Consider the following 25,029-nt stretch of genomic DNA (forward strand, 5'->3'; position numbering starts at 1 on the left):
AGATCAGTTCACAAATCGTGTCACAGCATACTTCATAATATTCACAGAGTAGGCAAGGCATCCTAAATATCGGGTTACGAACAATTTTAACACTTTTCTTCCATTCTTCATCTTTACGATACCATCTAGTTGGAAAATACAGTAAGGTTCAATTTGCGTCTGCTTCCCATTGCCAGAGCTACAGCATCTATGCTTCTCCTGCATCACTACGCGAGGCAAGCAATACAATTTATGATGATTTTTGTCTACGCTGTCCTAAACTTTTCGATTATCGTACGTATGTATTCGTAGCATATGCACAGACGCATATCACTACCAGCAGATAACCACATGCTCAAATTGATGCTGCACTCCCGGCAGGAACCTCCAGCACGGTTCCAGGGCTGATGATGATAATCCACGATTAGTGATGATGATTCCGAACCAAAACATACCAACCCCGGTGTGAACCCTAGCACCTAGTGTGCGACCTATTGCGTGCCGCTGATACTCAACCCGATCCGAATCGGAACAGCAGAATCGGAAGTGCTTTACTGCTGGTCATCGTCTGTCGGTCGCGAGAGAGTACCTAAGTGCGAGAACCGACCGACCAGCCAACCATGCGAGTAAGCACCCAATCGAACCAACGAAGCAGTTGTGTTTTGACCATAGTACGACGCTGATCCACCTTGCTAAACGTGTGATTCGTGTGTGCGTGCTCGTGATTTTCACCCGACTCCAGTGAAATCGAAAAAAATCCTGCTTAGTGACGCCAACACTTGTGCCCCTCGTTTGTTGTGAATTATTGCGACTGGCGGTAGGGGTATGCACCTGTGTGATTAAGTCCGGGAAGCGATTGTTGAAAAACATCCATTGTGAACACACACCCGCACCGGAAGTTCCGAGACACTATCGCTCGGCAGTTGAATCGAGCGGAACACACGGCTACTGGTGTATTTAACAGGCAGAAGGTAGAACAGGCAAAGCGACGTCTGATGCGACAGCGAAAACGTCATTTTTGTTATAGATTTTAAAAATAGCTATCAGTTCAGTCGCCTTCGTTCCCCACTGTGTGCGACACAACATTGGAAAAACGCGCGCGCTGAACACCCGTAGTTAGTAAGCGGTAGGCTATCGTGAAAATCAGTCCCAATGGAAATCACGACGACAACGGTGGCGACGTCGACGCGCTAGGAAAAGCGAAGCGAAGGAAAAGCGACGCGCAAAAGACAAACGGTGGTGAGGGAAACGTGGTGCAACGTTAACGACGTTTGTGTGATTGTGCGTTGGTGTGTATATTTTAAAGCAGAGGCTCCCACGCTGTTTGGGTTGGCGATTCATTGAATCATTTTAATCTGGATTTAGAGTTAAAAGGATCCTTGTAAAGGACTGACTACATGGATAGTTTGTTTTTTCTTTGCCGTTTCTGCCAATATTATGAGTAGAAACCAGGAATTGAATCCGAAAGAGAATGGAAAAATCTCTTACTCATCATTTCTGTATACATTCACTTATTCGAGGGGCTATATCTTATGATGAATTTCTTTTAAAAATCTCCAAACGCGGGGGCACTGGTTCTGATGATGTAGGTATTTCAACTTGTTGTACACAGCTGTGCAAAAAAATGGTTTCTAGCACAAAATAAGTGAGAACAAAAGCGTTTCTATCATCACTTCGCGGTGAGGACTGGCTATCCGATTTGTTTTTTGTTCGCACTTTGTTAACAAGTTTGATTAACTCGTTTTCATGGCTTGTAATAATTCGAACAGTTTTTGTCTCTTTTATTGTTGTCCGTTATCTGTTGAATGGTATTTTTACAAACCTTGGTGGTATCTGTGTATGTCTAAAGCACTCAGTTCACTGTTTGTCATAATGACAAATATTTGTTAAGTTGATCCGGACATCTTCCAAACCGATTAAAAATCGACATGGATATCAGGCTGACTTGACAAATATTTCTCATTATGACAAACAGTGTACCGATAGCTTAAGGGGCCCAATACACGCTCCTACATGTTGTACAACTTTGACTCTGCCCCCAGTAAATTTGGTTCGGCCGGAGTAAAGTCGGACCGTCTGTGGGCAAGTTGTACAATCCAAAAGTTGTACAACTTGCCCACAGACGGTCCGACTTTACTCCGACCGAACCAAATTTCCTGGGGGCGGAGTCAAAGTTGTACAACATCCCGGAGCGTGTATGGGGCCCTTAAAATATGAGTTCTCATTAATCCCTGTTCCACCTAGTCAAATATTACTTGAATATCTTTGAAAATCATTAAAAAATGGTTATACGATATGAACTTATAGTGATTCACGTTCTTTGACATCAAACGTCGTTAGTGTTTTATAGCCAACTAAACACTATCCCAAAAAACTAATTCGACGAGTCGCTTATCGAAACAAGCGTTAAAATTTTATAGGATGATAAAAACTTGTTTAGAATTTTTTGAAAATATTACAATAAACCAGATTAAAACGTTAAGAAAATTATTTTGAACTTTTTAGTGGAATGTCTTCACTTATCATAAGACGAGCTCGTACTATCCCATTTAATTCTCCCACTTGATTGTACCTTGACAGATACGTATTTTGACCTCAACAGTAAGGCCGTCTTCAGTGTCTCGTACTTGACTCGACTCGACAGATTAAAACACTTTTCATCATACAGCTCTCCAAAAGCCGACAATAATATTTATGATATTAGCATAATTAACTTGATGTAGCTATATTACATATTATATTCATAAGAGATTTCATAAATGAAGGTGTTGGCTACCTTCTTACAGGCAATAGACATTAAATGATATATTGACACTTGTTGCTTCATGAGACCTCTCTTCTTTTAATTGTACATAGCAATTCTCTTATGAATTACTTTCTACAGTCATTCCAACTAACATTCATATTTATTTATTTCGTTAAACGTAATGTAGACTACATTAAAAAACTTATAACTATTTTTCTATTGTAACTAATGCTCCTAAAATATTTTCTAAGGCTCATACGAGGCATGGATAAATCAATTGCTTCACAATACTAATTGTAAACAGACATCATTTGATTCAGTGGACTAAATTTTGCATAGTTTGTTCAATGATGGCTCGTGGCAAATAGTTGTTGTTCATCCTAATTTGCGTAAGGCATATAAAAGAAATTGCTTTTGAATTGATTCTATTCGATCCCCATGTTTAGTACTTTCCAGTTCGAAGTGGAATTAAATATGAAGTACTAAAATCGTCTTAGACAGTGGAAGTGACTGTTTACCTTCAAATCGTACTATTTTTTGGCGGTCAGTAAAATACGATTCAATCAACTTAACAACATCTGAATTGATAAGAAAATTATTTTGAGCTTTTTAGTGGAATGTTTTCACCTGTCATAAGACGAGTTTATACAATCCCATTGAATTCCACCACTTAATTGTATCTTGACAGATACGTATTTCGACCTCAAAAGTAAGGCCGTCTTCAGTGTCTCGTACTTGACTCGACTTCGTACGAGTCGAGTCAAGTACGAGACACTGAAGACGGCCTTACTTTTGAGGTCGAAATACGTATCTGTCAAGATACAATTAAGTGGTGGAATTCAATGGGATTGTATAAACTCGTCTTATGACAGGTGAACATCTGAATTCCCAATTTATCAAGCTTGAAAATCAGCATAAGAATATCAAGACTATCAAATGCTTTGCCAAAGTCTGTGTAGAGTGCCTAAACATGACTATCTTTGTCCATAGCATTTATTGAGTAATTTACAAATTCTAAAAGTTTGGTAGTAGTTGATCATCCTTCAACTTTTTTTTACATCGATTTAGGTTTTTCCGCTCGATCCTGCCAAACTAGTATAGAACGAACTCAAAAGGTGTTGAAATATTTTTTTTTCAGATGTCCTAGGCCGTGCAAACTGTTCTGGAGTTTCTATCCTCGAATGCATCAGAAAATATCTCTAGAAACAAAATGTCCAAAGCTGAGAATATGTCCAAAAATATATATGTGATCATAAGACATGCAATTATCGAGTTTTTAATTGGCCTAACCTATTTTAGGGTCTCCAAAACGTCGTGGAGTTCAAAAGATGCGTTCAACCTGATCAACCAAGCCCTGAACGATGTATACGTGCAACGCTTGACATCTCAACAGGTCCATTGAGCCGATAAGATTTCATTCATTGCTTCCACAAACTACTACAGGCCTATCTGATTCTCCAAATGTTTCAGGTCCATTGAGCCGATGGGTTTTACTTATTACATTTACAAGCCTTTTTGGGTCTCCAAAACGCCCGGGAGTTCAAAAGATGTGATCTACCCGATCAACCAAGTCCTGGACGATGTATACGTGCAATTCTAATCATCCCAGCAGGTCCATTGAGCCGATAGGATTTCACTCCATACTTTTACAAGCTGCTCTAGGTCTTTATGGTTCTTCAAACCGGCCTGGGGTTCAGAAAGTGCGATCTACCCGATTAACCAAGTCCTGAACGATGTATCCGTTTAGCGCTAAACATTACAGCAGGTTCATTGAACCAATACGATTTCATTAATTATTTTCTTAAGCTACAATTAGGCCATCATGATGCGATGTTCTACGACTCGATATCGAGTCGTGGAAGAAAATGATGTCATACTAAACAATATTTTTTGCAATTCCTGAGCATAATATCTGGTTTTTAGTTCGTCTTTGAGTGATACAACGGCCTACTTTTCCATATCAACGAAATGGGTGCTTTAATAAACATTATGCAACTCAAATGGGTTGCATAATATTCATTATAACACTCATTTGGGTGCTATAATGAAAAACGAACATCAGAACAGTAGTTACATGACTATATTTTGCTGAATTAGCTTCGGCAAGTGCTCAAATAGTGTATTCTATCCGCCCCGTAATAAATTAAATAGTTTGGTGGACACGACATCAAAAATTTTCAAAATCAAGTACATCTATCGCTTCACGGCTTATCGAACTGTGCAATGTAGCACGGTCACATGGAATCTGATTATTCTCCGCAGCAACATAATTTATTGGCAAGAATGATCACGTGGAGTAAATTAGACTGTACAATTTTGGCACAGATTTATCAAATTAAAGTCCACTTTTCGTCATTGCAAAAAATAGCGTGTGCAACTCGTTGCAAAACTCGATTTTTTCAGCACTCGTAGTATTTTTCCAACTCGGCAAGCCTCGTTGGATAAACGTACAACTCGTGCTGAAAAAATCATCTTCTTGCAATTTGCTGCACAAACTACTATTCTCGGTTACTCTGATGGTTTTTTCGAACAATTTCCCAAGGAACTTCTATTACACATCTCGACGTATGCTTGAGTCAACGGTCCTTTCATTAGCGATTCATAGAGGATCGACTTGTAGACCTTTTTTGAAGCTCGGGTCATGTGATCTATGAATGGTGTATGATATGATATCCCAGTAGGCACATTGAGTTGATCTGACTTCATTATTCATACAAGCTACTACAGACCACGGCATACAAAAAAAACAAGGCAGGCTCATAACCTATGTAAACATTCATTTTGAATGTAAACATGTGTCGTCACTACTATCTTCGCACAAGCTGAACCGAGACGATGCTCTACGGCAGCGGTTCTCAACCTGGGGTACATGTACCCCTGGGGGTACCTTCGCCGGGCCCAGGGGGTACCTCGGACAAAAATGCGTAATGGCGGATGAATTACAATTTTAATCAAAACTTATTGATAAAGTTTTGATAATTTTGTATTTTTTTTATTTCAAAACTTTGTCTTGTACATAATATGCATGGCGATCAGTAAATCATGATTTTTAGCTAAAATCTAGATTCTACAGATTTAGAAGCCTCCATTTGAGAGACATCAAGGCTTTTACCCGAAAAGTTCTGCTGCGTCGAGCAGCTCGGAGGACTCCTTTTAAAAGGTTCATAAACCTTTTTTTTTTTCAAGAGGCCCGGAAGCCTCATTTCAAGTGACCCGGAAGCCTCATTTTAAGATGTTCGGAAATTTTCTTTCAAGAGGCCCGGACTCCTTCTTTTAAGTTTTTTTTAATGAAATTTCTAGTTTTTTCTGCTTCTTTTAAAAGCTTCGGAAGGATCTTTTCAAGGGGCTCGGAAGGCATTTTTCACCAGGCTCGAAAGCCTTCTTTTAAAAGGCTCGGAAGCATACTTTCAAGAGGCTTGGAAGCTTTCTTTCTAGAGGCCGAGGAGTTTTCTTTTAAGCTTTCTTCTTTAAAGTTTTTTTCTTTTCTCCTTCTTTTAAAAACTACTGCTTTGGTTGTAGCAGCACTTATGTGACTCGATTTGGTCGTATATGATTGTAGAAAATCGTGTACCACAAGTGTACTACTCGGGCTATTTTGAAAAGCTTGAAAGCCTCCTTTCCATAAGCTTGGAAGCATTCTTTTAAAAGACTCGGAACTCTTTTAAATATGCTCGTAAGGCTCCTTCCAAGAGGCTCGGAAGTCTCATTTCAAAAGGCGTGAAGCCTCCCTTTAGGAGAATAGGATTTTTCCCTTCAAGAGGCTTATAAGCGTCCATTCAAGTGTAGCGTACACTCGTGCTCTCGGCTGAATTTCTCACTTTTTCCAAATTAAGGAAACTCGTTATTGTCCGGTTATACACTCCATTTGTTTCCATAGTACATTATACTTTTTGTGTAATAAATTAGTTTTAGTTTGTTTGGTTTAACTGAACGCACTCACTTACTGCTCTAACTTAATCTAACAACTGACTGGTGAACCACATTGGCTCCACTCGAAAAAAAAACTCTTTCTTAATGAACTAACCGAGCTCCCTGAAGCCAGCAAAAATCCTCTACAAATCAATATAATTAATAATTTTTCCATTGTATCAGCAAACGAAAAGAATTGCACTTTTCATATGCTGTTGCCGACCACTGTGACCACCGCAGCAAATAATGTGCCTCGGTAGAAACACTACACCGACACCGGGTCATCGTGCGCGATGCCGATTTATTCTATGCCCCGCATCAGCGGAGACAGACGAATTAAATTGAAGCGAAATAAAATCCCGACTCATGGAGTTTTCGTATGGTTGCCCCCACGGCAACTATTTTTAAGTGGCTAAAAAGCCGCCATTCAAGAGGATCGGAAGGCTCAAAAGTGTTTATTCAAGATACTCCGAAGCCTCCTCACAGGGGGCTCAAAAGCCGCCATTCAATAGTCTAGGAAGACTCTTTTCATGAGGCTTGGAAGCATCCTTTCATGATCTCTTTAAATACGCTCGGAAGCCTCCTTCGAATGTATTTAAAAGCCTTCTTTCAAGAGACTCGGAACCCTCTCATCAAGGGGATCGGAATTCTTTTTTCCAAGATGCTTGGGAGCATACTTTCAAGCAGCTCAGAAGCGTCCTTTCTAGATGCTCGGAAGCTTCCTTTTAAGTGGCTAGAAAACCCACTTTCAAGAGACTCGGAAGACTTTCTTCAAGATGCTCGGAAGGTTCTCTCTGAAGAGACACGAAATTCTTCTTTCAAGATGCTCGGAAGCCTCCTTTCAATACGTTCGGAAGCCTTTAATAGTAAAAAAAAAGTTCTGTAGAAAGCTCGATGTATGAACTTAATTTGAATTGAAAAGATTCAAAGTAAATGAAAATTGCAGAAATTATTTATGGAAAGCCATATATTCCGTTGGTTTTCAGGCCCATTTTGCATATATCGATTATTTTCAGTTACAGCGAAAAACATAGGGGGTACCTCAATTAATGCAAAAGTTTGAAGGGGTACCTCTCAAGAAAAAGGTTGAGAACCACTGCTCTACGGTCTCAGCATGCTTACTTTTGTACTCTAACATGTAGCGATAAAATATGCGTCACTCTGGAAGTGTCGTTTTTCTTACGAGCCTACCTTATGTCTGTATACCGTGCTACAGACCTTTTAATGCACCAAAACGTCTTGGAAACCGGAACAATTGAACTACTTGATCATCCAAGTCCAAAACTCAATAATATTTTGGAGTACCTTGAAGATCCCGTATTCACGAAAATTTGGTTTGCATGATTCGTATATACCTATTGAATAGAATTGTGGTATACCGATGATGAGGATATTGCAAAAGCTTTGGTTAATCCGGTAGATACCGTTTGCTGAGCTCCAGAACGTTTAGGAGTACCATGAGCATCTCGTATTCAAGAAAATTGGCTTTGCATGATGCGTATATGTTTATTGAATCGGATTGGTTGATCTGGTACCCAGGTAGACGATAATAGCTCATTAACAGTAAAACGTGATATTGATAACAAAACATGAAATGAACTTGTTTGAAATAAGAGTAAAAATAACGCGAAAATATCAAAATTTTGCATCGAAATATAATAAAAATATCAGGGATCCGAGCCGTAAGGATCATTGTGCCGATGCCAGGGTATGAATCCAAAGGAGAAGGAGAGAAAATCTCTCACTTATCATGTCTATATACACTCTCGATAGGTCGCATACTGTGAGAGAAATTTTTCGGTAGCTGCTATGATAATGAACTGATTCGGGGGGCTATAACCCATGATAATTTTTTTTTAATAAGACCCAACTGCGGAGGGCGCTGGTTTTGATGATGCATTTCAACTTGCTTTACACAGCTGTGCATAAAAAATATGGTCCCCAACATAAAATGAGCGAGAACAAAGCGTTTTATCAAACCCCCTCGGTGAAGGCTGCATATCCGAATCAGTTTTTTCCAACTTGTATACAAGTGCGATAGTTTTGTTTTCATGACTTGTTATGATTCGAAGAGGTTTTTGCCTCTCTTCTATCGTCGTTCGTTATCTATTCAGAGCGATTTCTGCAAACCCTGTTCGATGCACGAATACAGAATATTCAATTGCTGTGTGAAAAGCTTCATTTTTTCATAAAGACGATGGAGACTCATTTAGGGGAGAACGGTCCAAAATGCACCCCTGGGGCAAAATGGCCTCACTCATAAAATCGCTCATATAATCTGTTGTAGTACATTTATGAACGAATATTAACATTACAATACATAATTATTTATCCATCATTGAACTCCATTGGAAAAATTTAGCAAAATCCCTTCATATTCACTCAAATTTAACGATTTGCTATTCTTCCACCACTTCCGTAAGATTGTAGTTCAATCCGTTAAGAAAAAACAAACAACCATGCGTTCACCATCATTTTACATGCAACTGAGTCATTTTAGACCACCATTCGGGCGTTTTGCCCCAGGTTTATTTTTAAAACATTTTTTAAATGCGTTAGAAAGTCATGAAAGCCTTATTATTTTGAATAGGAGATCATTGTGATATGTAGCTGGGTTTGTAAATGTTGCACCTTTACATTGAATTGGTTGGGTATTTTTGTTTATATGGGCAAAAACATCGAAAAAGCTTAAGGGGTGCATTTTGGACCGTTCTCCCCTACACAGAAATCATCGAGAATGTTAGTGAACGAAAAGTCCAAATAGGAAGCGGGACCATTTGGGAAGCACCCCCTATTCCCGTCCGCAACGTTAATAACTCGACCGCGTACCAACCAAATGGCTTGATTTTTTGTTAATCTGTAGAATCTGGAATGAATGCATTACGCTGGTTGAAATCGCCGTAAATGTGAACTTTGAATTCAGGAGGAAGATAAGAAATCATTTCATCAGCATTTTGGAAGAACTTTGTATATGATGATTTATTAGCTTGATTTGGAGGAAAGTACACTGTTGCAAAAATGTGAGTTTCACCATCAATAAGCGTAGAATTGGTTGAATCAATGAGCTCCGAATAAAGTTTTGAGGAGATTGCAATGAGAACACCTCCGCCAGACATTCTTTGCGCTAAGACGAGATCTCGGTTATCTCTAAAAACATTATAATCTCTACTATCTATACTATCTACTATTCTTCTTTAGAGGTGAGCCACCCAGGGTTAAAAACCTCTAAAATAAAGACAAAAAAACTTCTTCGCTCTTAACGCTTTCTGATCAACTTGTTTCAGTTCCTAAAATAACCGAGGAAAAGAAACTCTAAAATTTGTGTATGTATTTCGTTCATTTTAAAAGCACTTTTCATGCAATTGAAGTTCTGACAGTTGTTTTCAATGCCACGATGCCACGCCTACTTATCCCCGCGCAACCATGACGCTCAAAATGGCATCGACGGTAAAGCGGCCCTGTCAGTAATCCGAACTAGTTTTCTGATATGCACCCAGCCCCCTCGATGTAGATTATAGCATGTTTATGATTAACCTCCCCTATAACTTACAAGTTGTGTAGACTGTAGAGTAAGCTAATTAGTTTGTAAGCCGAAGGGTCCCCGGGAGTTTCCCAGGCTCCGGCAACAGCACCAGTTTCTGCCTTTTTCAACAGTCTGGGAAGTTACCTTCGTCCAATTAGCATTGTAGGCATCTCCTAAAGTTCAGGACCTAAATATATCCGGATCAACAAGCATTGATCCTATCTGGACCCGATATGCCTCATCCAGTTTCAAGTTTTTTTTTTTGCTGCAGCGATGAGTTCATCAACCAGGATCGCTTTCGCTTGATATTGTTGCTATTGACGCCTTTGCAGATACTCCGTCTTTCCAGTCTATCCTTCTCTGTTCTGGCACGTCCCAGCCTTTTAGCTTGTAAACGAGTTCTACTAAGGTTTGCTATCGTGTCCTCCCACCAGTTTTTGTTGTGTTTTTTTTTAATATGGATACGTCACACTCTCTTGTCAGTATAGCGGTCAATTCCTCACCACTTAGACCTAGAGTGGAAACCTACCAAGACAGGGCCTCTGCGAGTAGCTCGGGATATCATCAGAGATAGACTGCCTTGCAGTATACACAAGTGCAGTGGTGTATTCAATGAACAGAAGCAAACATCTTGATAGTCGCTAGACTTATACCCCTCTTCAACCCTATATTATCGAGTCTACATCAAGCGGTTCCTAGAAGCAAAAGCAGCATCGCCACAGCCAAAGCCGACACTGACAAATCCAAGCCACAGCGGCAAGGCAAATATGTAAAGTTCGGTTTGAAGCGGACTGAGAAAAAACAGCTTGATTTTGGGTGTGCGTCTGCTTCCATCCCTAAGGTTGCCCAAAAACTTGCACCATGAAAGAATTTGTTTAAACTCAAACCCTTATCGGCTGTATTTCAACCTCAAATTTGGGTTGTACTCACGATGGAGAAGCCATTATCAGCAGCACGATACCATCAAGTAACGGTTACGAAAAAGCAGTCATACTGCCGAATAGGAGATTTGGTCGAATAGGCCATATGGCCGAATAGCCCATTAGACCGAACTAGTCATTTGGCAGAATAGCTCGAACAGGTTATTTGGCCGAATATGTCATTTGACCAAATAGTTCTCTCGGCCGAATAGGTCACATGGCCGAATAGGTCACATGGCTGAATAGATCATTTGGCCGAATAAGTGGTTCAACCGAATATGACATTTGACCAAATAGGTAATTTGACGTCTTAATTCTCAATCATCTTTTCTCATTTCTCACTGCAAGAAATTAAAAAATGATGAGTGAGAAGAAATGTGTCTCTCTTCTTACTTCACTTTTTCTACTTTTCACAGTGAGAAGTGTGAAGTAAGACGGCCAAATGATCTATTCGGCCAAATTACCTTTTCGACCAAATTACCTATTTGGCAAAATTACCTATTCGGCCAAATTACTTTCGGCTAGATGGGATTCGGCCAAATGGTTTATTCGGCCTAGTGGCATTTGGCCGAATGAGTTTCGGCCAATCGACCTTTCCCCATTACTTGTAATTAGAGTGGTGTGCGCTGACAGTTTCAAGTATCACGCTGTGGTCGACATTTTTTAATCTGCGCGCCGTCATTGAAAATCTGTCAAACCGCTGAACTATAATTTAGTAAAGACAGAATCACCGTCTTCGACCAGAGGTCGTACAGACTATACGCTTAACACCTAGCATGAGACAACGGACTGGACACACAACACCCAATGGTGAGTTTTTCGTATCACGAAAAGTTTTCTCCTTTACTGGGGCAAGAATCGAACCCACACTTCATAGCACATGCGTCCATACGACTGACGTCGCTAACCGCCCAGCTACGAAGCTCACACAGATTTAAAGTTGTAGAAGCCCGCAGAGTCTTCCGTGTAAATTCAAAAGGATTTCTCGTTGAAGGCCACAATGCCAAAACTTGGTTTGGCGAATATGTCATTTCACCGAACAAACCATTAAGGGGCACACACATCTAATTACAAGTAATATTTAAGGTTTCTTGGTTATTAATCTCCTGGGCTAATGACTCAATCGCTTCTTAGTTAGAAACAAATCTAGCTTTTGAAAATTATATTATTTTCTGCGGCAATTTTACTTTTCAACAAGAAGTCTCATATAAAGTGAGACAGGCAGAAACATCATTGAAGTCCAGAAAACAAAGATTAAAAAAAATTCCGCGTCTCATTGCTAAAATAACCTGACAATTTCCAAACTTCCAACATCCACAAAACTAGTGATTCGCAACCTAGAAGTTGGGAGCCTCCAGCTGAATTTCGTAGCAAATTGTTCGACCCGACGAAAGTGTGTTGCTGATGAACGCATAAGCTTTTTTTTTCGATCGACCAACAAACAAGCAAGCGCGGAAAAACAGGCGGTAGCGCCATAATTGTGGACCAGGCAGGGAAGGCACAAAACAGAAAGAAGTGCAAGAAAACAGACATTTATGTGATGTGTAATAACGTATATGCGCAAGAGATACGCAGAGAAGAGGAAGAAAAACGTGAAAAGCCCGGCAGCAATCCGGCGTGGTGAAATATAGAAAAGTAATAAACCAATAAATGATAAATGATAAAAAGCTGCAAATTAAAACAGCAGAAGCAATGGTTATTAGAGAGTGAAAAGGAGCCAACAATTTTCGGGCAGCGCAACGCTGGTAGTGCATGGGCAGACAGACGGCAAGTGATACATATTTATGTGATTTTTATTTCGCTACAATCGAAAAGTGTATTTCATTCGAAATTTCGGTGCCGTGTTACCGTACGTACGCAGTGTGTAATAATAGCGCAGCAACAGCAACATCAGGTCGAAAGCCTCTTCGCGCCATTGATGTGGAGATCCGAAGAGTATCCGTTAATTGAAGCATTATTCCTTCAGAGCGCGCGCACACACACAAGCACTGTGGGGCGAATGCGAAAAACAGATGGTCAAAAGCTTATCGCGGCGTTAAGTAATGTTTGAATTATAATTACTTTGATATATATGTTGGCACTCTTTGTATCCTCGAATTTTTGTTCAAATCTGTGCTAAAAGCTGGGTCACTCGTCGTCACACTGGAAAACTCATAGTTGGATAACGTTTTACTCGCTTATATGTTTTTTGTGCAGGGTAATATATTGCAACAAAAGTAATATATTTCAAGTTGAAAATTTCTGTGATTCTTTATTATTTAAATCTTAATTAATTCTCATATTACACAGAGAGGTGAGCCAGCCAAGGGCTGAAAACCACTTAAATAAAGACGATAATAATAATAATTCTCATACTATACAAATTTGTGGCATATGCAAAATTTTAGCTTCATTTGTCGATGGTGAATTGGTGGCAGATGTGCCAATCTAACAATAATTTAATTGTTAGCTCTTCTCTGTTCAACTTTTATTGCCCTCTTGTTTTTCAATGAATGAGAAGAAACCTCCTTTCAAAGTCAACTCAGTGAAATTAGAGCCAAATCTGCTATTCCTTTGATTGCGTGATGGATCCTTACACTGTAAGGTCACTTGATGGTTTAATTTGTAGAAAAAACATCACCAGAAATTGCTTAAACCAAAATAAATGGATAAATCGTTAGAATCTATTAGCTTCCAATGAATGATATCAATAAACAAAAAAAAAGTTTTAGTTCTAACTTTTTCTAATGTAGCAACGAGATAAACGATAGTAAATAAGAAGACATTTTGACCATTTTGTTTTCTCATTCGATTATTCCCATTGTGACGCGGCTCCAATAGTGAAGGAAGTTTTTATCGAAACAGAAAAAAATAAGCAACTATAACCCCACACAGTGAAGCAAAAGCTTGAAGACGTCGGATGCAATATTCAACGCTTTAATTAGTTCATCCTCCCCCTATTCCCTCGTGCTATCTTGCAGGTTCCCCTGGGCGCGAGATCGAATCATAGATCGCGCGGTTTGAGAAACTTCACTTTGGCCGCTACCGAAGAGTCAGGTTTCGGTGGATAATTACATTCAAATTTTTGAAGATATTTTTTTTGGTTCGACGATAGTGCGGCGGCAGTGCTACGGATTTCCTGCTGGTGGGAAGAAAGTGTTGAAAATTTTGGGAGCAGAAATTTCGGAAAGCTAAGACAAACTGAGGATCTGTTAAAGTTTTTGACCGACAAGCAGCTGGTAACATGAAAGCAGAGGTGGCGAAGATAAAGCATTGATTCCGGAGAGTGCGTTCGTTGGATTAAAGGTAATGATTCGAGGTGATTGGGAATTATGGGGTTTCATTGGGGTCTACACCTACTATAGGAAATGAGGTTGGCTTTGTTGAAGTATTTTATAGATGGACACGTTGAATTAATATTCAATACATCTCGGGTACTTATTCAAAAGGACGTATGTGATTTTGTAAACAAAGATTCAAAAGTCGATTTCTCTAATCTGATAACCCTCCCACGCAAACCATCACCATAGACAGAAAGGAAGAGGCAGAGGCTACCTGTTGGTGGTGTTTGTTTGCGTGGGAGTGCCGTTAGATTGGACCAATCAACGTTTGAATCTTTGTTTACAAAATCACATACGTCCTTTTAAATAACTACCCGAGACATGTTGAATAGACGAATCCAAGTAAAAATAAGAAGAAGACACACGACGGTGTTAACTTTGACAGATCCTACAGCTCAGCATAGGGAGATCATTTTAAAATGCTTATAATAAATTCTAGACAAATTGTAATTAAAATCTGATTGATGTACGGTACGGAAAAAGTTCCGAATTACATATCTGGAAGCTTATCTCAATTTTTGATTTTTTCAAAAATGTATCTATCATACAGTTCGGAACTTTTTCCGTATCATACATCAATCAGATATTAATTACATTTTGTCTAGAATTTATTATAAGCATTTTAAAATGATCTCCCTATGCTGAGCTGTAGGATCTGTCGTAGTTAACACCGTCGTGTGTCTTCTTCTTATTTTTACTTGGATTCGTCTATAATCATCTATGAAAGTATTTCTTTGCGGTAAAATTTTTTAATCATATTGTTTATCATCAATTCATAAAACTATAAAACCAGAACTTTAAGGTGATTATAGAATGAAGCCTGTGGTGAATTTCAAATTCACCACACACTTATCTACATACATTTCCAAAACCCCAAATCTGGCGTAATAGTTTTCGTACAGTACCGAAACTCAAATTATGATTGTTCAGCATAACTAAGCAAACGATCTACCATTATTTCAGCCCCATACGCGTTATGGTTCTTTGATCTTGTGCTCTTGAAAAATATATTGGAAAAGCACGTGGTTTACAAAATGGTCGATTTCTGGCTTCATTCTAAAATCACCTTAAATATTCATTCTTGATACATAGATGAATGATTGTATGATGATTGATAAACATAGTAAAACATAGCACAGTGGGGAAAACCCGACCCAAAAAAAAGTATCTTTTTGTTGCATCTGCTTGCTGCACCAGACAAATACCCTCCCTAAAGACAAAATTCACGACAAATCGACTGTTGCTATTTTCACTTGCTGGAAATTATGGAAACTTTCCATTTAGTCTCATGTACACCTAAAAAACATGTTTTTTATGACAGCTACAATTTAAAATCGATTGCGGCTGACTATTTCTATGTTTTCTGATCCCAACTTTGAAGTAAATAAGAATGGTATCTATTTCGGTCTTACATCATCACTGGAAGTGCCAGTTTTGTCCCATTTACCTCGAAAATCGTTTTTATTTTATGATAGCTACAGAATGGTGTACAATCCGGCTTTAAACTATGACAAGAAGTGGCTTTTTTACCCATTTATCTTTAGAAGCTCATTTTTACTATTACCGCAAAGATTAAAGATCGATTGCGGCTTACTATTTATATGTTTTTTGATGAAATTTCAGTGGAAAATGCAAATGATATATATTCCAGCCTTGGATCGTGACTAAAAGTGGCTATTTTTAGTGGGTGAAAGGATTCGGACACCGGAATAACCGGAAAAATACAATTTATTGTAGGAATAAACGGGAAACAGTTTTATTTGTCGAATTGATAAAAGTTGCTGACAGTTCGTTTGTTATTATACACACTGAAAGTGTTTTAGGCAGAAGGCCCATAAATCACACTCTAATACTCCTCCTTTATTTATGCTCTCAGGCCGATCGCCGAACGGAGACGCTGGAATGGTCCTGGCGTCAATCCCTTGGTGAGAATGTCTGCCTCCTGCTTCTCCGATGGAACGTACTTTAACACGATGCTTCCATTTTGTACCAAGTCCTTGACGAAATTATGCTTAACATCGATATGTTTCGGCCTACTCCGATCCCTTGGTTCCTCCATCACTTTGATTGCAGATTGATTGTCTTCGAAGTATGGAACCGGTGCTTCAATCTGGAAGCCCAACTCCTTGAAAAGTCGTATGATCCAAATTCCTTCGCAAGTCGCTTCACAATGCGCCACCATCTCAGCCTCAGTGGATGACAGTGACACGGTGCGCTGTTTTCTTGTCGCCCATGATGTAGTGCAGCCGAACACCTTAAACAGGAATCCCGAGACGGATCGCCGATCGACTACGTTGTTCCACCATTCGCCATCGCAAAACGCCACCAGAAAAGGTACACTGTCATCGCCCTTGCATTCCAGTCCGACATCCACCATGCCCTTCACGTACCGCAGCAGACGTTTCAGATATGTCCAATGTTGTTCGATGGGGTAGCCTTGGAATTAGCTGAAATAGTTAACCGCAGCTGACAAGTCTGGACGGGTGGTCAGTGTCACGTACATCAAGCAGCCTATCAACTCCCTGTAAGGCTGTGACGTACGCTGGAATTCCTCTCCTTTCTCCAGTCGAAGGCGATTCTGCATCGGAACTCGGTTTACAGTCGGACATGTTGAACCGAGGTCCAGCAGATATCTCTGTTTACTAATCCGCAGAACTCTCCCTTCGGTGTCCCTTTCGATTTTCATTCCGAGAAAGCTCGTTACCTCTCCGGAATCTGTCATTTCGAACTCCTTCGATAGTGATTTCTTAACGGCTTGAATCTCGTTCAGTTCGTGCCCAATCACCAGAACGTCATTGACGTAAAGGATCAAGTTCTTCCGTCCATCACCACGTTCATATATATACTGGTCAGCGTTCATCCTCCTGAATCCGCGCTTCGTTCGTCGGCCAGCTTGTCTCCCTCTTTCTGGCAGCCGAAACATTTGAAGACTTTCTTCTTTTGTTTATGTTTGCGTCCGGCCGCTCCAGAAAAAAACCGCCAAATCATTCTTCGCTTCTCGAATGTCCACTGCTGCGCCCTTCCGTTTAATCTCCTCGTCGAGATTTTACGAGGTCCATCGTCAGCTGCTCCTCCGGCTGAGACTCGATCGATGTGACCACAGCATCGTACTGCGTGCCGAGCGACAACAACAAACGACAGACTACGTCGATGTTATCGATATGCCCTCCTGCGCTTCTGTACATCCGTATCATCCGATCAAATTTGACGAAGTGCTCCTGCAGCGGCCCGGAAGTGAATTTCAGCTCATGCAGATGGCGGTTCAGGTGCATTCGTTTCGCTACGCTCTTCCGCTCGAAAATCTTCATCAGCCCGTCCCACATCTGCTTGGGTGTAGCTTTCCCTTGCAGGTGCTCGAGCTTATCGTCGTGGATCCGGGAAATGTTAATCGACTTACAATGTTTTTCCTTCTTCTGTCGCTTCTCGAGGGCTATTTTCTTCCGTTGCCGCACCTCCGCCGAGTCCGCAAGTCCGACCTGCAATTCCGTCACATCCGCAATTTCGTTCTCGATGCATCCCAATTAGTCATGCTCCTCCAACAGTGTCAGCATCCGAAATTTCCAAGCGGGGAAATTCGTTCCGTCGAACATCGCCACGCGGTGGCAGAGTTCCTTCTCAACGCCCATTCTTGAACGCCGAAAAACGTACAATCCGACCGATTCGCGACTAGGAAGCGTTCCTGGGCCATGACCTAATGGGTGAAAGGATTCGGACACCGGCATAACCGGAAAAATACAATTTATTGTAGGAATAAACGCGAAACAGTTTTATTTGTCGAATTGATAAAAGTTGCTGACAGTTCGTTTGTTATTATACACACTGAAAGTGTTTTAGACAGAAGGCCCATAAATCACACTCTAATAATTTTGCCCCATTTTCCCTAAATTTCATTTTTTTATGACAGCCATAAATTAAAATCAATTGCGACTAGGTATTACTATATTTCCTGATGATAATATAAAAGCTTGTTATAGTTGAATGATAGTTAGTCGCAATCGATTTTAAATGGTAGCTGTCATAGAAATAATTGATTCTTAGAGGCAGATAAGGCGAAACGACCACTTCCAGTCATGATACAATCTAAATAAGTAAAGTAAAACATAAAAATACCTAGCCAATGGATTTCAAATCGTGGCTGTCAAACAAAAACGGATCTTTGGGGGCTTTTAAATTGTAGCTGTCATGAAATAAATACGATTTTCGAGGTAAATGGGACAAAACGGGAACTTCCAATCATGATATAAGACCGGAATAGATACCATTCTTATTTTCTACTAAATAAGAATAAAAAACATAGAAATAGTTAGCTGAAATCGATTTTAAATTGTAGCTGCCATAGAGAAAATACAATTTTTAGGGGTAAATGGATCGAAACAGTCAGTAGCCAGAATTTCCGGCTAATGAAAGTATCACTAGTTAAGAGGTGAGCCAGCCTAGGGCTGAAAACTTCTCAAATAAAGACAAAAAAAATATCACTAGTTTATTTTTCGTGGATTTTACCTTTTGGAAAGGTATTTATCCGGCGCAACAAGTAGTCACAATAAATATGTACATTTTTAAATCAGTTTTTCCTCACTGTACATTGCATGAACAAGCTAAGCACAATTGTTTAATCTATTAATTTATTTTATACATCCTCTTGAAAACACAAAACTGGAGCATTTAGGTTTCATACTAGTTTTATAATCGCCTTTTAGAGCATATAAAGGTTTTCATGACCGTTATTAATACGATGGTAATTCAGATTAAAGTTCCTCCCATTGTACATCTGATTCAATGTAATGTCCTCTATTAGTATATTGATTGAAAATGTGTTTTGCTCCATTGATTTCAGAAATGTAAACATATTTCAGCTAGATCCAGTCTTGCTCTGACCTTTACACTTAAAATTAAAAAAATAAAAATAAATTTCATCAAAATCTGAACAGCAGAACAGTTTGGTAATTTTTTTTTACACATTTTCGGTGGTTTTGACAGTTGAATAAAGGAAACAATGGCAGAAAATTGGTGAAATAATTACCGAACAAGTTACAGATGAGTCAGCCTAGGGCTTCCTTAACAAGACATAAAAATTTCGTATTTCCACGACTTTCTTAATTGCCTGGTCAAATGTTCCGTCATTCCTCTGAAAAGACTGAAAAGAATATTTAAGTTATCGTGACGAAAAAAACCTTTGCTCATTTTTATTTGAATAGTAAAAAGACAATCAAAAATCAACAGCATGAGTTGTTATTCGAACATTGTAGAAACACATCAGATGGAAACTCCTATTTGATAAAGAAGAAGAATAATCATCACTGAAAATTACCACTTTGTTTTCTTTGATCTGATGGATTTCAATAGCGGTAATGAGTTTTCGCATGAATCAAGAAGGCAATATCAGCTTTTATACGCAATCGATTGATGAATCATGCGTGATGTTGGATATCAGCTGTTAATACCTATCAATTCATCAATCGCCATCCATAAGAACCACTGAACGTTCCTTTAAAAATGTATTGTTGACAAATAATATGTTAAATAGCGATACCTACATATAACAGCAGGAACATGTATTAGCTTAAGTGAGCCATGCATTCAGTTAGGGGCGTCCTCCCTATCCTATTCGTACCTTTAATTACTTGTCCCAGTAACCTCATTTCAACCGTTCTGAGTTATTACGAAGCGTACACCAACGCGGGCTGAAGCATGTAGGTACCCATTAGCAATGTGGTTCCAAAATAACTTTCCATCTGAATCACAACTTGCTCAAACTAATCCAAATTTCATACATAGATAATCCCCCAATTAATCTGCATATGTATAAAACTCGTTCGTATATATTTGGCGAAAAATTACCACTTCTTCACATTTTCACTTTTACCTTTATAACAACCATGAGCATCAAAAAGCAAATCATTACCAGCAGTTGCTTAGCATTGGAATCGCATCTTCAATCCCATGGCAAGACCCCACCGAAGGAATGGGCACCAGGTCGGTCGGACTGGGAGCACGTTTGAACAATTAGTTCCGCAGCAGCGAGTGTGTTGGTCAGATTCACCATCCATTCCTCGGGCCGCGTCGCAACCACCGCGTCTACCATTCCGCCAATGTGTACGGAAACAGCCAGCCAACATAATTGTTGAACTTCGTTTTGTAGACCAAAGTAACAGTTTCTGATCTGATCAAATAAATCCCTTGTGGCCCTTAAATGTGATCACCGAAAGCAGCTGGATTGAAGCGAAGCTCTGCATGTGGTCAAGGGGCTTGTGGACAATCAATAATTTAATAAAATAATAAATAAATAAGAATAAAATTAAAATGTTTAAGCTGAACTTGTTACAGAATGTTTTTGAAATACATGATTTTTTTTTCTAAAACTTCGTTATTGCCACCCAAGTTGCCACCTCAAATTAACATTTTTGACAGAAAAAAATTCGGAGGAGAAGTATAAGTTGGATTATTTGTTTCACTGCAAAACCATCTTTTTTGTGCTTAACCCTTAAATGCGCAATGTTGTTTTAAAACAACAAACCGAAAATACGTTTAATGTTAATAATTTGAATGGTACTTTACGCTAAAAATACTTTCGACGATTTCTAAAAAAATCGCCTTGCGCCTTTAAGGGTTAAACAGAATCAGAAGGTAAAAAAGAGAGCGTTGTGTTGAATTTCGGACGTAAAAATAGGGAGCGTTTTTTCGAATTAACACCTTAAAGGAGGGGCTATTTTTAATTCCAAGCATAAAAATAGTTTGTAATATTTTTGTTCAACAAGGTTTGATATTTACCTTACTTGAACTATATTTTATCCAAAAATTTATTAGATTCGTCCACTTTTTTTTCGGTATCACTGTGGTCAGACTGTTTAAGTGTTGATGCGTTAAGATGTTCTAGGTGCGCCAAAAAGCCTTGAAATAATAAAAATGTTTTAACAATGTTACCCAGGTAACAATCGAGGTTGAATCAGAGTTTTATAGCGTACTTCACAACCTATTATCAAAACCTCCCATGCAGACTTCCCAGTTCTCACATCCTCTTATAGACCACTATACAATTATGTCACGGCCAGTTGGCCCAGTTTCATTGCAATCATTAAAAGGTGATATGCGTTCCAGTTCAAGAGCAACAATTTACCCGGGTAGAAACCGTGATATTGATAACAAAACATGATATTAACTTGTTTGAAATAAGAGTAAAAATAACAAGTGAAAATAGCAATGCACCGAAATATCATAAAAATATCAGGTTTTGCTATTAACAAGAACAAACTAATAGCTCAAGATATTGATAAGTTCTTGCTCACGGCATAACCTGACATTTTTATGATATTTCGGTACAAATTTATGTTATTTTTGCTTGTTATTTTTACTCTTATTTCAAACAAGTTAATATCATGTTTTGTTATCAATATCATGTTTTACTGTTAATGAGCAATTTTCGTCTACCCGGGTAATAATACTCCTCAAGACTTATATAAAGCATGCTACATACAACCTCCTTCAGAGGCTTTGAGAACCAATATATAACCATGATAGGACCACTTTAAGACGTCAATACAACCTATAAGCTAATTAATAAACAGCTGTCAACGCTCTTGTTGAATATTTGTTTATTTTTTTGTAACCGCAAAAACAATGTTTTTCTTCCTGCAATGCATGGATTGCAATCAGAAACAAAAATAATTAGGAATAATAATCCGTAATGTCAAATTAAAAACAAAAGTTTTTATCTGTCTTTTTGGCGATCTGTTCATGCTTAAAGGTATGCTATGATTTTTCCTGGTGAAACCATGATAAATAAAAAACCATGATAAATAAAAAACCATGATAAAATCCTTTGAAAAATTTCTATGATCCTTTCATGTAATATCCTATGATTCCATCCTTAGTTTTCCATGATACCGTCCTTCCTAAAAGTTAAATTCGGTGAAAGCGGAAATACCTCGGACGTCAATCATCGCTCTTCTGCCAGTTGCCTGGGTCTGTTGCTGCTGTTGTTGTTGTGGAGGTGCTGGATATCGATTGCTGCGATTGTTAGTGGATGCTGAGAATTATTTACTGGATAATACTGATTGAAGTCCTTATATAAACACTATTCGTTGAATTCATGTTCCTTACCACTTCTTTATTAGATTAAATATGAGTTTCCTTGTAAAGATTAATAGTACGTTAATTGATTCATTGCTTTTTCTGTTCACAACTTTCTTCCATCTTTGTCAGGTTGAGCTGTTACGATTGAACTTGCTGCCTTTTACTGATGCCGGGTAGCCAAAGAGATGTTGCACACGCGGTTGAAGGTGTTGTTAATATACCACGCGTGGTTATGAATGTAGCTCTGCCTAACGATTTTATTAATATATGCCATTTGAATGCCCAAAGTCTATGCGCACGTCAATTGGGAAAACTCGACGAATTCAGATACTGTTTCATTAATAGCAAATTAGACATCATTTGTGTTAGTGAAACATGGCTAAAGGAAAATGTTTCGGATACTATTGTTGATCTCGATGGTTATAAAGTTTTGAGAAACGATCGAAAATATGGAAGAGGTGGAGGAGTCTGCATATATTTCAAAAACGATATTGAGTGCCAAGTGATTGCTGCTTCAGATGCATCAGGACTGGATGATGCGAATAGAGTAGAATTTTTATTCATAGAATTACATGTTAACCAAAACAAATTTCTTTTGGGTGTTTTCTACTGTCCCCCAGGAGTAGACTGTTCAAGTATGTTAGAGCAACAGCTATCGGAGCTTTCCTTAGACTACGAAAACATAGTTTTAACAGGTGATTTCAATACAAATTTAAACCAAAATTGTCCACGAACAATTCGTTTTGGTGATGTATTGGATAATTTCGGATTCAATTGCATTAACAATGAGTCAACTCATTTTTACCAAGGTGGAAGCTCGCTGATTGATTTATTGTTAACAAACAATTCCAATTTTGTGTTCAATTTCAATCAAGTGGCTGCTCCGGGATTTTCGCAACATGATATCATTTTTGCATCACTTGCGATAAATCGTGTACAAACTGACCAACATCGTACATTCAGAGATTATAACAGGATGAATTATTCCCTTCTACAAAATTCTCTCGAACATTTTGATTGGTCACTACTTTATAGTATAAGCGATTCGGATCTGGCTCTTGATTACTTTAACAAATATATAATTGAACTTTACGAAAATTGTGTCCCACTTCGTGTGACCAGCTCGAAACCAAAGGCACCATGGTTCAACGATGACATTTCAAATGCTATGATTGTGAGGAATATAGCATATTCCCAATGGACTACTAGTAAAAGCGACTACCATCGTTCACAGTATAAACGGCTCCGAAATAAAGTTAACTACCTGGTAAGGAAAGCCAAATCGAACTATATGTGTGCTCACTTGGAAAGATCGTCATCTAGCAAGGATATGTGGAAAAAACTTAAAAAATTAAGGTTGTTGATTCAAATACTAAGATAGAATTCGACCACACTAGTGATGAAATTAATTCTTACTTTGGAGGTAACTTTACTCTTGAACCTAATTCCTACTCAATACCTCCTCTTAATCCAGGTGGTTTTAGTTTCACACCCTGTAACGAACTCGATGTAGCGATTGCAATTTTTTCCATTTCATCGAATGCGGTTGGCTTAGATGGAGTACCCTTAAAATTTATCAAGATAATTCTGCCTTATGTGATATCTCCTATTACTTATCTCTTTAATTTATTCATTTTTACGTCAAAGTTTCCCCGTTCATGGAAATGTGCCAAAGTCATTCCTATACGCAAAAAACCTACAGGTTGCAGCTTAAGCAACCTTCGTCCAATTAGCATCCTATGTTCACTTTCCAAGGCTTTCGAGAAGATATTAAAAGCACAAATTCAACAACATATCCAGTGTTTCGACCTTCTTAGTTCCCGCCAATCCGGATTCAGATCTGGACATAGCACAACATCAGCATTACTAAAAGTCCACGACGACATCCATCAAACAGTTGATAAAAAAGGTGTGGCATTTTTGCTACTCATAGATTTTTCCAAGGCATTTGATCGAGTTTCACATGGCAAACTTTTAAAAAAACTATCGAATCAGTTCTATTTTCATCGTAATTCTGTTGAACTTATTAGGTCCTATTTGAGCTTACGCACACAAGTGGTAGATGCGAATGATAGGTTATCTAGTCCTGTCAATATACTATCCGGGGTCCCTCAAGGATCCGTACTGGGTCCCCTACTGTTTTCATTGTTTATAAACGATCTCCCTTTAGTGCTTAAATCATGTTTTATTCATATGTTTGCAGATGATGTGCAACTTTATTTTTGCTCAACAGATACCGATCTGAATAGAATGGCCTTGCTCATCAATAATGATCTCAAACGCGTCCAAAATGGTCTAATGACAATTCACTTCCTATAAATCCATCAAAGACTAAAGCCATGTTTGTTTCCAGGCATCGAAATCAAGTACTTTTACCTGATTTGTTAATCAACAATGAGCCAATCGAATATGTCGATAGAGCTTCAAACCTGGGCATTATTTTTCAAAACAATCTTGAGTGGAACCACCAAGTAAATTCTCAGTGTGGTAAAATTTATGGCAGCCTTCGGCATTTGAAGCTCACAGCTGGAATATTGCCCGTTCACATCAAAATTAAGCTGT

At 38.8% G+C, this 25,029-nt stretch overlaps 1 protein-coding gene across 2 annotated transcripts in view; it reads left to right on the top strand.

Moving 5' to 3' along the window:
• The first annotated feature begins 652 nt into the window (after window positions 1–652).
• LOC134226859 (RNA-binding protein 24-A-like) overlaps window positions 653–25,029 on the top strand; it is a 303,788-nt gene continuing 279,411 nt past the window's right edge. Inside the window, exons 1-2 of one of the 2 annotated variants that reach the window (XM_062707907.1) lie at window positions 653–950; window positions 14,038–14,362. The gene's annotated coding sequence lies outside the window, so the exon portion shown is untranslated. The remainder of the gene's footprint in view (window positions 951–14,037; window positions 14,363–25,029) is intronic. The other variant, XM_062707908.1, reaches the window with a different exon arrangement.

The sequence above is a fragment of the Armigeres subalbatus genome, chromosome 3 (assembly GCF_024139115.2).
Source record: "Armigeres subalbatus isolate Guangzhou_Male chromosome 3, GZ_Asu_2, whole genome shotgun sequence".
NCBI classification, from domain to species: domain Eukaryota; kingdom Metazoa; phylum Arthropoda; class Insecta; order Diptera; family Culicidae; genus Armigeres; species Armigeres subalbatus.